The 15688-nt window shown below is 36.0% G+C and overlaps 1 pseudogene; it reads left to right on the top strand.

The window, feature by feature from the left end:
• Positions 1-258: 258 nt before the first annotated feature.
• Positions 259-15429, top strand: LOC118524594 (uncharacterized; annotated as a pseudogene).
• Positions 15430-15688: the final 259 nt, after the last annotated feature.

Below are 15688 nucleotides of genomic sequence, written 5' to 3'. Positions count from 1 at the left end.
AGATTAGAGCACAGATCAATGAATTAGACATCAGAAATACAGTAGAGCAGATCAACAAAACTAGAAACTTGTTCTTTGAAAGAATTAATAAGATCGATAAACCACGGCCAGACTTATACAAAAGAAAAGAGAAAAGGCCCAAATTAATAAAATTATGAATGAAAAGGAAGAGATCATGACTAACACCAAGGAAATAGAAAAAAATTATTATAATTAATATCAACAACTATATGCCAATAAATTAAACAACTGGAAGAAATGGATGCCTTCCTGGAAACCTATGGACTGCCAGGACTGAAACAGGAAGAAATTGGCAACCTGAATATGCCAATAACCAGTAATGAGACTGAAGCAGTGATCACAAACTTCCCAAAAACTCCCCTTCCCAGAGGAATTCTACCAAACATTCAGAGAAGAAATAAGACCTATTCTCCTGAAGCTGTTTCAAAAAATAGAAACAGAAGGAAAGCTTCCAGACTCATACTATGAGGCCAGCATTACCTTAATCCCCAAACCAGCCAAAGACCCCATCAAAAAGGAGAATTTTAGACCAATATCCCTGATGAATATTGATTCCAAAATTCTCAACAAAATCCTAGTTAATAGGATCCAACAATACTTTAAAAGGATCATCCACCACGACCAACTGGGATTTATCCCTGGGATGCAAGGTTATTTCAACATTCACAAATCAATCAGTGTGATAGAACACATTAATAAGAGGAGAGAGAAGAACATATGGTCCTCTCAATTGATGCAGAAAAAGCATTTGACAAAATACAGCATTCTTTCTTAATTAAAACTCTTCAGAGTATAGGGATAGAGGGAACATTCCTCAAGTTCATAAAATCCATCTATGAAAAACCCACAGTGAATGTCATCCTCAATGGGGAAAAGCTGAGAGCCTTTCCCTTAAGATCAGGAACACAACAAGGATGCCCACTCTCACCACTGTTGTTCAACATAGTACTAGAAGTCCTAGCAACAGCAACTAGACAACAAAAAGAAATAAAATGTATTCAAATTGGCAAAGAAATCAAACTCTCTTCACAGATGACATGATACTTTATGTGGAAAACCCAAAAGACTCCACCCCCAAATTACTAGAGCTCATAAAGCAATTCAGTAATGTGGCAGGATACAAAATCAATGCACAGAAATCAGCTGCTTTCTTATACACTAACAATGTAACTGTAGAAAGAGAAATTAGAGAATGGATTCCATTTACAATAGCACCAAAAACCATAAGATACCTCGGAATAAACCTAACCAAAGAGGTAAAGCATCTATCCTCTAGGAACTACAGAACACACATGAAAGAAATTGAAGAGGACACAAAAGGATGGAAAAACATTCCATGTTCATAGATCAGAAGAATAAACATTGTTAAAATGTCTATGCTACCCAGGGGCACCTGGGTGGCTCAGTCAGTTAAGCATCTGCCTTTGGCTCAGGTCATGATCCCAGGGTCCTGGGATTGAGCCCCGCATCAGGCTCCCTGCTCGGCGGGAAGCCTGCTTCTCCCTCTCCCACTCCCCCTGCTTGTGTTCCCTCTCTCACTCCCTCTCTCACTGTCTCTCTCTCTGTCGAATAAATAGATAAATAAATAAAATCTTAAAAAAAAATGTCTATGCTACCCAGAGCAATCTATACCTTCAATGCCATCCTGATCAAAATTCCAATGACATTTTTCAAAGTGCTGGAACAAACAATCTTAAAATTTGTATGGAATCAGAAAAGACCCTGAGTTACCAAGAAAATGTTGAAAAAGGTAAACAAAGCTGGGGGCATCACGTTGCCTGATTTCAAGCTATGTTGCAAATCCATGATCAGCAAGACAGAATGGTACTGGCACAAAAACAGACTTATAGACCAATGGAACAGAATAGAGAGCCCAGATATGGACCCTCAACTCTATGGTCAAATAATCTTCGACAAAGCAGTAAAAAATATCCAATGGAAAAATATAGTCTTTTCAATAATTGGTGCTGGGAAAATAGGAAAGCTATATACAGAAGAATGAAACTCAACCATTTTCTAACACCATAAGCAAAAATAAGCTCAAAATGGATGAAAGACCTCAATGTGAGACAGGAATCCATCAAAATCCTAGAGGAGAACATAGGCAGTAACCTCTTTGACATCAGCCACAGCAACTTTTTTCAAGATACATCTCCAAAGACAAGTGAAACAAAAGCGAAAATGAACTTTTGGGACTTCATCAAGATAAAAAGCTTCTGCACAGCAAAGGAAACAGTCAACAGAACAAAGAAGCAACCCACATAATGGGAGAAGATATTTGCTAATGACACTACAGACAAAGGGCTGATATCCAAAATCTGTAAAGAACTTCTCAAACTCAACACCCAAAAAACAAATAATCAAGTCAAAAAATCGGCAGAAGACACGAACAGACACTTCTTTAAAGAAAACATACAAATGGCTAACAGACATAAGAAAAAATGTTCATCATCATTAACCATCAGGGAAACTCAAATCAAAACCACAGTGAGGTACCACCTTACACCAGTTAGAATGACAAAAATTGACATGGCAAGAAACAAATGTTGGAGAGGTTGTGGAGGAAGGGGAACCCTCTTAGAGTGTTGGGCTGAATGTATGTTGGTACAGGCAATTTGCAAAACAGTGTGGAGGTGCCTCAAAAATTTAAAAATACAGCTACCCTATGACCCAGCAATTGCACTACTGGGTATTTACCCCAAAGACACAGATGTAGTGAAAAGAAGGGCCATATGCACCCCAATGTTCATAGCAGCAATGTCTGCAATAGCCAAACTGTGGAAAGAGCCGAGATGCCCTTCAACAGAGGAATGGATAAAGAAGATGTGATCCATATATACAATGGAATATTACTCAGTCATCAGAAAGGATGAATACCCAACTTACAACAACATGGTTGGGACTGGAGGAGATTATGTTAAGTAAAGTAAGTCAAGCAGAGAAACTCAATTATTATATGGTTTCACTTATTTGTGGAATATAAGGAATAGCATGAAGAACATTAGGAGAAGGAAGGGAAAAATGAAGGGGGGGAATCGGAGGGGAGACGAACCATGAGAGACTATGGACTCCTAGAAACAAACTGAGGGGTTTAGAGGGAAAGGGGGTGGGGTTTGGGTTAGCACGATGGTGGGTATTAAGGAGGGCATGTATTGCATGGAGCACCGGGTATTATTCGTAAACAATGAATCAAGAAACACTACCTCAAAAAGTAATGATGTACTGTATGGTGACTAACATAACATAATAAAAGAAAGAACAACTCCTAAAAAAATAATTAAATGAAAGAACTACTTTTGCTGCATCTGAAAGGTTTTAGACCATTGTGTTTTCATTTTAAGTTGTTTCCATGTACTTTCTGATTTCTTCTTTCGTGTCCTTCTTGACTATTCATTATTAGCACGTTATTCAACCTCCATGTATTTGTGATCTTTCCAAATTTTTTTGTGGTTGACTTTTATTTTCCTAGCATTGCAGACTAAAAAGATATGTAGTATGACTACAATCTTCTTGAATTTATTGTGACTGGTTTTGTGGCCTAATATATGACCTATTCTGGGGAATGTTCCATGTGCCCTTGAGAAGAATGTTTATTCTGTTGTATTAAGATGGAATGTTCTGAATATATCTATCAAGTCCATGTGGTCCAATGTGACATTCAAAGCCATTGTTTCCTTATTGATATTCTCTTTAGATGATTTCTTCTTTGATATAAGTGGGGTGTTAAAGCATCCTACTATTTTTTCTATTATTTTCAATTAGTTCCTTTATGTTTGTTTTTAACTTTTATGTATTTGGATGCTCCTATGTTGTGTGCATAAATATTTACAATTATACTTCCTGTTGGATTGTCCCCTTTATGATTATATGGTGCCCTAATCTGTCTCTTGTTACAGCCTTTTTTTTAAAGCCAATTTTGTCCAATACAAGTATTGCTACTCTGGTTTTCTTTGATATCCTTAGCATGATACATGCTTCCTTGCCTCCTCACTTTCAATCTACAGGTGTCTTTAGGTCTAAAATGAGTCTCTTGTAGGCCACATATAGATGATTCTTTTTTTTTTTAATCCATTCTGTCACCCTGTGTGTTTTGATTAGAGTGTTTAGCCCATTTACATTCAAAGTCATTATTGAGAGATATGTATTTATTGTAATTTCATTATTTCTTTTGTGGTTCTTTCTGAAGATTTTCTCTGATCTCTTTCATGGTTTGCTATTTTTCTTTAGCGATATATTTGGATTTTTCCTCTTTAACTTTGCATATTTATTAGTGGTTTTTGATATATAGTTACTCTTAGTTTTGTATATAACCTCTTCTGCATATAGCAGTCTATAAGAAGTTGAAGGTCTAAGTTTGAACCCATTTTTTACTCCTCTTCTCCCCATGTTTTAGGTATATGTTATTATAGTTTACATCATTTTTTTGTGTTTCTTCTCTGACTTTTTATAGAAATATTCATTTTTACTGCTTTTTTGTTTCCTAAGTTTTTACTGTCACTTTTGTTCTCTCTTTTCCACTCAAACTGTCTTTTTTAATATTTCTGGCAGGGTTGGTTTAATGACCATAAACACCTTTATTTTTTTGTTTGTCTGACAAATTCCTTATCTCTTCTTCTATTCTGATTGATAACCCTCCTGTTTAGAAGATTCTTGGCTGCAGATTTTTTCCATTCAGGATTTGAATAGATCATGACACTCCCTTCTGGCTTGGAATGTTTCTGCTGAAAAACCTGCTGCTTTATCAGTTTTCTCTTGTAAGTTACTGACTTTATTTTTGGCTTGCTGCTTTTAATTTTTTTTCTTTATCACTGTATTTTCCCAACTTAATTACAATATCTTGGCTTGTATCTGCTTTTGTTGATTTTGATGGGAGTTCTCTATGGCTTCTGAAGCTAGATATCTTTTTCTTTCCCCAGATGAGGTATGTTTTCAGCTATTATTTCTTCAAATAAATTTTCTCTCCTCTTTTCTTTCTTTTTTGGGGACTTCTATAATATGAAATTTATCACGTTTGATGGAGTCACTGTGTTCCATAAGTTTATTCTCATTTTGCATTGTTTTTCTGCTCTTTTGTTCAACTTGATAGCTTTCCATTACTGTGTCTTCCAGGTCATTAATTCATTTCTCTGCTGCCTCTGACCTACTGTTCATTCCATCAAGCATGTTTCTCATTTTGTTTATTCAGCTCTTTATCTCTGCTTTATATCTCTGTTATCCTTTAAAATAGGGTCTCACTCATGTGTTCTATTCTTTTCTCAAGTTCAGTTAAGTATCCTTATGATCATTGCTTTAAATTCTCTATTAGTCATGTTACTTCTGTTTTGCTTAGATCTCTGGCCATGGACTTGTCCTTTTCTTTCATTTGGGATACATTTCTATGTCTTCTAATTTTGTGTAAGTCTCTGTGCCTGATTTTTTGTGTTAGGAATGTCAGCTATGTCTCCTGTTCTTGAGTGTGATAGCCTTATAATGAAGAAGTCCTATAGTGTCCTGCCATGTAGTTTCCCTGTTTCCTAGGGTCTGGCTCTTACAGGAGTGTTTCTAGTATATTTTACACGTGCTCTCTTATTTTGTCCTGGCTGCTTTATCCTTCAGGCCAGTCATCTACAAAGGCTCTCTTCACTTGTGGGCAGTGTTTGGTCCCTGGCCTGAGTGTGGCACATTTTAAGTTAAGTGTGCTCTCCTCAGATTGTGAAATGAGAACTTTAGCCACTGCTGCTGGAACCAAGGCTCTGCAGACCTGCATTGAGAGACACAATGTGAACAGGGGTTTTGGCCTGTCTTCTGATTGAGGGAGCATGCCATGCTGGGACTGAGGCAAGTGTGATTGGGAGGGGCAGTTCCATTGCAGTGTGGGGGGCATCAGTTGGTATAAACAAGGTAGATAGTAAATATGCTGAACTGCTTCTCACAGGTAGTTCTGTGCTTATGCTGAGGAGCAAGGGAATGAAATGTCACTGGCTACTTCCTTTGTAGAATGTTCCAACTTTCTGTCTAAAAAAAGATTCTTTTGCCATTTTAATATTGCAAAAATAAATGAAGGAAAAAAAAAGATGCCTCTGTCTCAAGAGAGCCTTGTTTTATATAATACAGAAAAATGAGATCCTGGTTATTTCTCAACAGTTCTTGAATTAAAGCAGCATGTGCCTTTCACCCTGAAAAGCCAGGTTCAGAAAACACTTCCTATAGTTTTAAATCTAATTAAAGGAGAAGGCTTTTGGAGGAATAGAATGAATATGAAAAACAGAGGCAAAATTAATAGATCTGTTCATTATCCAGCTTTTAGAGAGAAACTAGGGGAACTACCTGCACTAGTAGAGAAGTAAGTTTGGCCTTGGGCTTGGAAAAAGGATGACTAAGATAAAAGATGCTGCAGAGCACAAGTGGTATGAATTGATGTCAAGATGACTTATTTACCCTCTTTTCTGATTTATCATGGATTTCCTGTGTGATATGCTATATAAATCAGAAAAGCTAAAGTAAAATAGACACAGAATTTTATACCTGAAAAATCACACAAATGTCTAGCCTCATTACTGCACAATCAACACATATGTTCTTATACGAAGACAGTTTGTATTTAGTTTCTATTTGTATTACACTTGGAATACTGCTAGGTAGTTTTCTTCATTTTTTTTCTTTTTGGAACTGCATCTTTCTTCCTCAATTTGACTGCAAGGGTCATACCTGCAATTTCTTTGGTAGCCCTCACATATTCTATCTAGCATAACATTTTGTGCACTTACTAGAAGCTTGAGATGTGTTTGAGGACTACCTCAATACAACAGTGAGAGGCAGCTGTAAAATCTTTTGCATTTTGTTCAGCTGCCAAAATGTAGGTCCTAAGGCTAAATGGCATGTTTTGTATTAATAAAGTTGCAGCCTTGTCAGCCAGTACTTGAAATGAAAACTGTCTTTCCCCATAACAGGATTGTCAGGGACATTAATTTATGTTTTCCAATTGCCTCCTGATAGTAACTGAAGTATTGTAATTTCTGTCTGTACTAATGTTACAGAATTTATGGGGGCTTTTCACCTTACTATGTAGGTTCATAAAGTTATCCCATTTTAATAAAATGCTTCTTTAGACATAATGATAGAAAGTTATTTAGGGACTTTCTGATAACTACTTCATCCAAAAAAGGGCCCTATTGCTACAGAGCTGAAGGGCAAATCTAGAACTATGTGCAGGTCTTGAATAAAAGACCTTGATTATCTAATTTCAGAAGATTTTCATCATTGGCTCTGGTTGTATATAATTAGTATTGTTGTTCCATATAGCATATAAGATTGAAAATATGAGACAGATACCTTAAAGGGAAGAAAACCTTCTTTAAAAAAGGAAAGTTACTTTTCTAAAGATTTTATTTATTTATTTATTTGACAGAGGGAGATAGAGAGCACAAGCAGGGGAAGAAGCAGGTAGTGGGAGAAGCAGGCTCCCCACCAAGCAAGGAGCATGATGCAGGACATGATACCAGGAGCCTGGGATCATGACCTGAGCCAAAGGCAGATGCTTAACTGCCTGAGCCACCCAGGCGCCCCAAAAAAGGAAAGTTTTGCATTGATAATATTGTATAAATAAAAGTACATTGAAAAACTCTTTGAAAAGGGGTAATAAAACCTATTTCCTCAAATCATAAATACAGTTCCTTTCTGGATATATATATATATATATATATATATATATATATATACACATATATACACACACACACACATATTTCAAAGGTTTTTATTTATTTATTTTAGAAAGAGAGACTGTGTGTGCAAGAGCGGGGTGAGGAGTAGAGGGAGAAAGAGCAGGAGAAAATCTCAAGCAGACTCCCCACTGAGTGAGGAGTCCGACACAGGGCTCATCTCACGACCCTGAGATCGTGACCTGAGTGGAAACCAAGAATCAGATGCTTAACCAACTGAATCACCCAGGCACCCCTAATTTAAAAATATTTTAAATATTTTAGATACAAACTCAAAATTTAACTTAGGTAGTAAGAAAGAAGATCTAACAAGCATGTTATCCTGGGCCTGTACTTAGTAAAAACTGTTTTGGTGGAATTTTGATCCTGGAAATATTGCTCAGATAATTAAATACAGTATTAGGTAGAGAAATACATAATACATAATATTCTTAAGCAGATAAAGTTTTTCAAGACCCTATCATCAGTACCATCTGAACTCAGAATTGGTTAATCAGATGTAGGAATAAATTGGGATCCAAACAGTCTCTTCATGTCAAATTGCAAATCAGGGAAAATACATCAAAGTGTGAATCTATAACTTTAAAATCTTTAGGATGGCATTGGTTGTTTTTCCAGGTCAAAGTAAATTGCAAATCTATGAGAAATCTGTAAGACTACTGAATCCTAACTATCTGATTTTGAGCCTAAAGGTAGATATAGAATGAGTTGGCATTGTATTCTACACCTAATGAGCCTTTTGCCAAGGACTTTCCAATATTCTTAGTTTTCTTCATAAATACAATCAAAATAGACCATGAGTAAGGAAATAAAGTCATTGTACCTATGTCATAAATGTTCTATACTTCTCATATGGGAACTTCCACTATGACAATAAAAATAACAATAACCACACAGCAGCAGAAGCAACAGGAAAATAATGGCTCATACTTTTTAGGCACTTACTGTGTATTCAAGTTGCCATGCCAAGCAATTTGTGTGCATTCACTTCATAATTTCATGTGATACTCTTAAATGCTCTTTTGTATCCCATTTTCATGTAGTACCTTTAGATGCCCCATGGTGCATTATTATTATTATTATCCCAAAGGTGCAGATAAGAAAGTTCCTAGGCCTAAAACATTTAGCTATTAATAACAGAGCCAGAATATAAGATAGGGCCAGTTCAAATAGGTTTTTGGCTCAGTAGCCTATAAAGTACATAATTTTCTGAATTTTGTTGGATGGAAGAGTCTTTGGTAACTCCATTCAATGGCATCATGATTATTATCCCACCTGCCTTTTTTTTTAAGATTTTATTTATTTATTTGACAGAGAGAGTGAGAGAGCATAAGCAGGGGGAACAGTGGAGGGAGAGGGAGAAGCAGACTCCTTGCCAAGCAGGGAGCCCAATGCCGGGCTCGATCCCAGGACCCTGAGATCATGACCTGAGCCAAAGGCAGACGCTTAACCATCTGAGCCACCCAGGTGCCCCTCCCAACTGCCTTTATGGTGATTGTCCCTTTACCAGTTATGCATGTATAGATTGGTGTATTATGTCTCAAATATATTCAAATCTCTACAGACTGTTTATTATTATTATATTATTATCCTGTATATAGTTGAATTTTGCAAAGTGTTCATAAGTTTCCTTCTTGCAGAGAGTTTAAGGAAATGAGCAGTCAAGAAGAAAGCTCTGCTGCGGGGCGCCTGGGTGGCTCAGTTGGTTAAGCGACTGCCTTCAGCTCAGGTCATGATCTCAGGGTCCTGGGATTGAGCCCCGCATCAGGCTCCCTGCTCGGCGGGAAGCCTGCTTCTCCCTCTGACCCTTTCCCTGCTTGTGTTCCCTCTCTCGGTCTCTCTCTCTCTGTCAAATAAATAAATAAAATCTTTAAAAAAAAAAAAAAAAGAAGAAGAAAGCTCTGCTAATTAGCTTGGAGCCTGTCTGTCTGATGGGGGCCATCAGCAAAGAAAATGAGAAGCAATCAATGAAAGAACTTCTGTCTCAACAACACACAGAAAGTAAGTGGCAAGATTAAAAAAAAAACTAAACCTAACAACCAAGACTCAAAAACCTCTATGCAGTTCAATGAAATATAGATTCAGAATTCTACATAAATCATGAATGTTTGCAGAACCATTAACTATAAGTCTCTATATATATGACAGTATTATTATATAAATATGCATATATATTTATAGATGCATGAAAATGATAGATAAGTAGATGATAGAGAGATAGATAGATAGATAGATAGATGATAGATAGATTTACATTTAAACTAATCACATTGATCAAAAGAAAAAGAGAGTTTGAAAGATCCAGTTAGCAAAGAGCCAAAGAAAATGAACACGAATTTCTCTTGCTCTATCAGTGCTGTTAGAAAGCAATACATAAGGATAAAACTCCATTTGAAAGCAGGATAGCTCATAGAACATCAGGCAAACATGCACCTATATACTTTAATGATGGTAATCCAATGTTAATAAATTTATACTTAAATTCACATCAATTGCTTTATGGTTTAAAAAGTGTACTCAAGAAAACTATAAGACAAATTCAGTACACCACGACAGGGGAAAATTAAACCTCACTATTTTAAAACAAATATAAAACATAAGATCTAAGACTGAAAAAAAATGGAAAATAAGATTCTGAACGCAAAAAAGGAAAATGAATAAATTATACAAGAAAAACAAAGCTGAATTATTTTGGTAATATTAAATATCTTTGAGATTTTTAATTAATAGTTTGGTTAATACAAATGAATGGCATAAGACTATATTGAATCCATCGCATTCTGGGAAATAACAAGTAAGAGAGAGTAAGAGTGATGTTTAACCAAAAGAACCAAGGGATGCTTTTTCTAGTTCTGAGGAACTCTCTGCTTCACTGAACGTAAGATTGTGAATGAGTTAGGAGCTACAACTCATTGAAAAATGATGCAAGTCGCATTTCAAGAATATGTATACTTCAAAGGCTGGCTGTTTTTATTCATACAGAATATTGCATCTTGATTTAGGTAATAAATGATAAAGAGTGAAGGAAACTACAAGCTCTTCAACTCAGAGACAAAAGCTTATATGCTGTGATTTATTTTTCTGATCCTTTACTCATCCAAGTTCACAATTACTTTTCCTCTCCATCCCTTTCTAAACTTCCACACCCCACTTTATAAACCTCCTCTTAATACTTTACCTGTCAGGATTGCTGCTGAATTGTGGTGATTTCATTGATTTTTGCTCACCATTCATTTATTCAACAAATATTTATTTAGCACAATCCATGTATAAAATATAGTATTGAATGGAGCACTGGGTGTTATACACAAACAATGAATCATGGAACACTACATCAAAAACTAATGGTGTAATGTATGGTGATTAACATAACATAATAAAATAAAATTAAAAAAAATATATAGTGCTTGAACTGGAGATATAATGATGAACAAAAGTAGGCAACATTCTTTACCCTCATGGAGCTGACCCTCTGTTTGGAAATAAAAGTATTAATTTTTAAAAATTTAAAAATACATATCAAATGTGGGTGTTCATAAATGTTCCTTCTCCAGGTATAAGTAAAGAAAAAAAAACATTAAATATATTGTATCAAGAGAAAAGCAATCAGAATGAATTAAGAACCAAACTCTCCACACTCACAAGGGATTGTATACCATCCAGTAAATTATATGTTGGCAGCATGCTGACTGCAGAACTGCCCATATTATGGGGAAAAGAGATAATGGGACCAACATGTTTAAGTAGAATTGCATGATTATAAAATAAATTCTGTTGGTTTAAAAACCAATAAAATTCTAAGAATTTATAGGTAGTAGATGTGAGAGGATCATAGAGTTTAATTAGAGTTGGTTGGACAGAATATATGGATTCATCTCCTCCCCTAAATTGTGGGGGAAATAAAGAATAAAGCTCTTTATTAGATATTATTTATATTAATCACCACTGCTCTATAAACTCAGATTATAAAATATTCCATAGAGTAAAAGTGCCACATACTATTAAAGTATATAACAGTGGGAACAAAGCTAATCTGAGAATCCAGGAAGGCTTCTCTGAGGAAGGGATTTTAAACTGAAAGATGAAGGATGACTAGAAATCACACAAGTAGATGTAAAGATCTGTGAAGGGATGCATTCTAAGCATAAAGGATGGCATGCATAAAGGGCTGGTGTTAAGACAAATGAAGGATTGTAATCAAAAATTCAAAAGAATAACAAAAACAGGGCATGTAATATCTCATGGGCACCATATTAAAAATTAAGTTTGTTACACTAAGAACTATTGCAAAATACAATCTACTCATGAATAATAAGTAGACATTTGAAATAATTTGAATATGTCTGCAGAATAGGTCAGCTTCCAAATATTTGTAAAGACTCCTGTGCTGACAGAATTCTAGTGGTCCATAAAATTTGTCATGGACTTTTTGGCTTTATCATCATGTACCCATCACTGTGCAAAGCAATATAACGATGTGTATCAAACAAATTGCATAATACTTAAGAGATTGTTTCAGGTTAACATAGTAATGAAAGCCTCATAGAATAGGTAGAGTTTGAAATTTGGTTTCAAAGGAGCATATAATTCTGACAAGCATCGTAGGGACAGTGGTTGACAGGTTGAGGGAGAATTTTTTCTTTGGGGATAACAAAATGATAAAAATTATAGAAATGAAAAAATGAGGGGCATGTTTTGAGCCCTGTAAGATTGACAATTTGACATCTTTGAGATGAATTATAGGCCTACAGGGAGGTCATAAGATCCTGGGCTAGAATAGTGACAGTGAGGATAGTATAACATGAGGATTCAGAAAAAACACTCAGTGAAAAATCTGTAGGACTTTTCAGCTAATTTCATATCGAGAATCAGGGAGAAAGAGAAAAGGAAAAGTTTACTTTGTAGTTGAGTAATTAGGAAGATAAATACCAAATAAGAAATATTCTTGGCTTTGTTACTTTTTTTTTGTTATTTATTATTTATTTGAGTTAGAGAGAGAGGGAGAAAGCACAAGCGGGGGAACAGCAGAGGCAAAGGGAGAAGCAGACTCCCTGCTGAGTGGGGAGCCTGATGCGGGACTCGATCCCAGGACTCTGGAATCATGACTTGAGCTGAAGGCAGATGCTTAACTGACTAAGCCACCAAGGCACCTGTTGTTGGTTTTGTTATAGTTAGTCTTCATGTAGTCCTCATTTTCATGCACTTTATAATAGCACCCTAAAATGCCTCTTTTTTTAGCGGTGCCTGGGTGGTTCAGTCGTTAAGCATCTGCCTTCGGCTCAGGTCATGATCCCAGGGTCCTGGGATCGAGCCCCGCATCGGGCTCCCCGCTCCGCGGGAAGCCTGCTTCTCCCTCTCCCACTCCCCCTGCTTGTGTTCCCTCTCTCGCTGTGTCTCTCTCTGTCAAATAAATAAAATCTTTAAAAAATAAAATAAAATAAAATGCCTCTTTTTTTGTTTAATTTGGACTTTTGTATAACAGTTGAAAAATAATAATTATGAATTATTGCATGTTGGTACTATTTGCCAGCCAGTAATTTAGTTTCAGTAGCATCTTCATCTATGTCTGTAGAGGAGCACCTTGTTGGTACAAGTGTTGAATATTTGGGTACATTTTAATTTCATTTTATGACAAATGAAAGAGAAGTTGAAAAAAAGGGAAAGTTCTGATACTTGTAATTGAAACATAGGTCTCAAATGAATCCAAACAAGATGAAGATAAAAATCAGGTGGAATGAAATCTTTCTAGGCTTGCTGGATTTAAATTTGCATCAAATTGTGAAAGGAAAACTGTTTAAAACTACAACATGGCAAAATATATAATTAAATATGTATCTAAATAAGAATTGTATTTCAAGATTTAAATTTATTCTCTTTAAGAACAGAAGCCCTTACATAGTACAAAATTCTATTTTTGGCTTGTGACATATTTGGCTTGGTATGTTTTCTGAAGTGTGCATTAAGTAATGGACCAACTGTAGGAAATTCAGAAGGTAAATCAATTTTTTGTAATATGAGAAATTTATTTTAGAAACTTAGAGTTTGAGGTGATGGTGGACATTAATGTGAAAAATAGTAAACAGGTACAAATGTAGGACTAAAGCTCAGATTGGAATTAAATGCTTGGGAATTATATAGTCAGAGTTATACTGATAGTATACAGATAGTAATATCATGAGAATGGAAATCAAATGACTAATTGGATAAGAAATCCAGGAATATTGTATAGACTTTGCACTTTCAATACTTACATAAATAAAAGAGGCAGGGTTTTGGATCTCTGAATGGCTGACAACTGGAACTAAGCTCTCTGCAAAAAAACTAGGAGTCACATTTCTGTAAAATAGGCATTAAAATATCTCCATTGGCCTAGAGACTTAGTAAGAAAGTTGGCCATCTTGAAAGTATTATGAAAAAAAGAGTCATCTGCAAGGAATCAGAACCCTAAGCAAGTGCTAGATGCAGAAAAAATGTACAATTCATACTTTACAAGGATAATGAAAATTTCCATCTAGTAAGTTATTATAAAAGTAGCCTTGAAAACATTGAGACCTATAGATGCTCAATAGAAGTAAATATGAAACTGCTTAAAGTAAGTCTGCACAATCCATGTCATAGAAGAATCCCTTAAGAATCAATTACTCTCTGGGGCACCTGGTGGTGGCTCAGTCTGTTAAGTGTCTGCCTCCGGCTCAGGTCATGAGGAGTCCTGGAATTGAGCCCTACGTAGGGCTCCCCGCTCAGCAGGGAGTCTGCTTCTCCCACTCTTCTGCTGCTCCCCCTGCTTATACTCTCTCTCTCTGTCAAATAAATAAATAAAATATTTTTAAAAAGAAACAATTATTCTGAAGATGAGATTATGGTCAAAATTGCATACCACAAAAGGAAGCAAACCACCATGATAGAGTAAGCAAATAAAATAAGAAGTAACACATTGTGAACTATATAGATAATAGAAAAATTGAAAGAGTATTTAAAGTATTTTTAAGATAATCAAGAGTTGAAGGAAAGAACAGATACCATAAAGGCAAGATCAGGACACCATAGCAAAAATGACAAATAATCAATTAGAAATTATTGAAATAAAAATGCAGGCATTTGAATAAAGAACTTGAGGGAAAGAAAAACATAAATTAAAAAGGACTTAGTGAAATAGAATATAATCTGAGGAATTTAGTTGGATTGCAGCATATAGTATTAAAGAAATAGAAGATATGAAAGAGAAATCCAAGCAATGTGGAGGAAAATATAGAAGATACAATCAAGTAATATCTAATCAGAGTTCCAGAAGGAGAAAATTAAAGAGATAAGAAAGACATACTGTCAGCCCTTCAGGTCTCAACGAGGCCCGGTGATGCTCCAGAGTGAGAGACAAGCCAACTTGGGAGCAGATTGAATCCAACTTTATTCAACATTACTACAAGTTATTTGATAAGGACAGAACCCAACTAATTTATATTGACACATTAGCTTTAAGTGGGAAGGACAGCAGTCCAGGCTTCCATTCCAGAAAATCCAGCACAGCATTACAGTTCAGGACCATCATCCCACACCAGATAGCTGTGTCATCAGCATGGCTGTGGGTCAGCTCAAAGCTGCTGAAAACCCCATCATGGGGTTCCACTAGATGTTCCTATTAAAGAACATCAACAATGCTTGGGTTTGCACCAATGACATGCTCAGGCTTGCCCTGCACAACTTTGGCTGACCTCCCCTCAGCTAGGAGCTCAAGCTGTTTCTTCCTCCCTCCTCTTCTCAATACTATTCACACTCCTGCAGATGCTCCAAATATACACAACTGAACAGGGCTTCAGTGGGAGCAGGCACAGTGCACTGCTGCTACCAAGGTATTGTGCATGCTGTTTGAATGCTAAGCTAGTTCCATCTGAGAGGAGAAGATTGTGTTGTACCAGGGGGTGGGAGGATGGGTTAGCCTGGTGATGGGTATTAAAGAGGGCATGTTCTGC

Source organism: Halichoerus grypus, chromosome X (genome assembly GCF_964656455.1).
Source record: "Halichoerus grypus chromosome X, mHalGry1.hap1.1, whole genome shotgun sequence".
NCBI classification, from domain to species: Eukaryota; Metazoa; Chordata; class Mammalia; order Carnivora; family Phocidae; genus Halichoerus; species Halichoerus grypus.
This window is presented reverse-complemented; position numbering and strand designations above follow the sequence as displayed.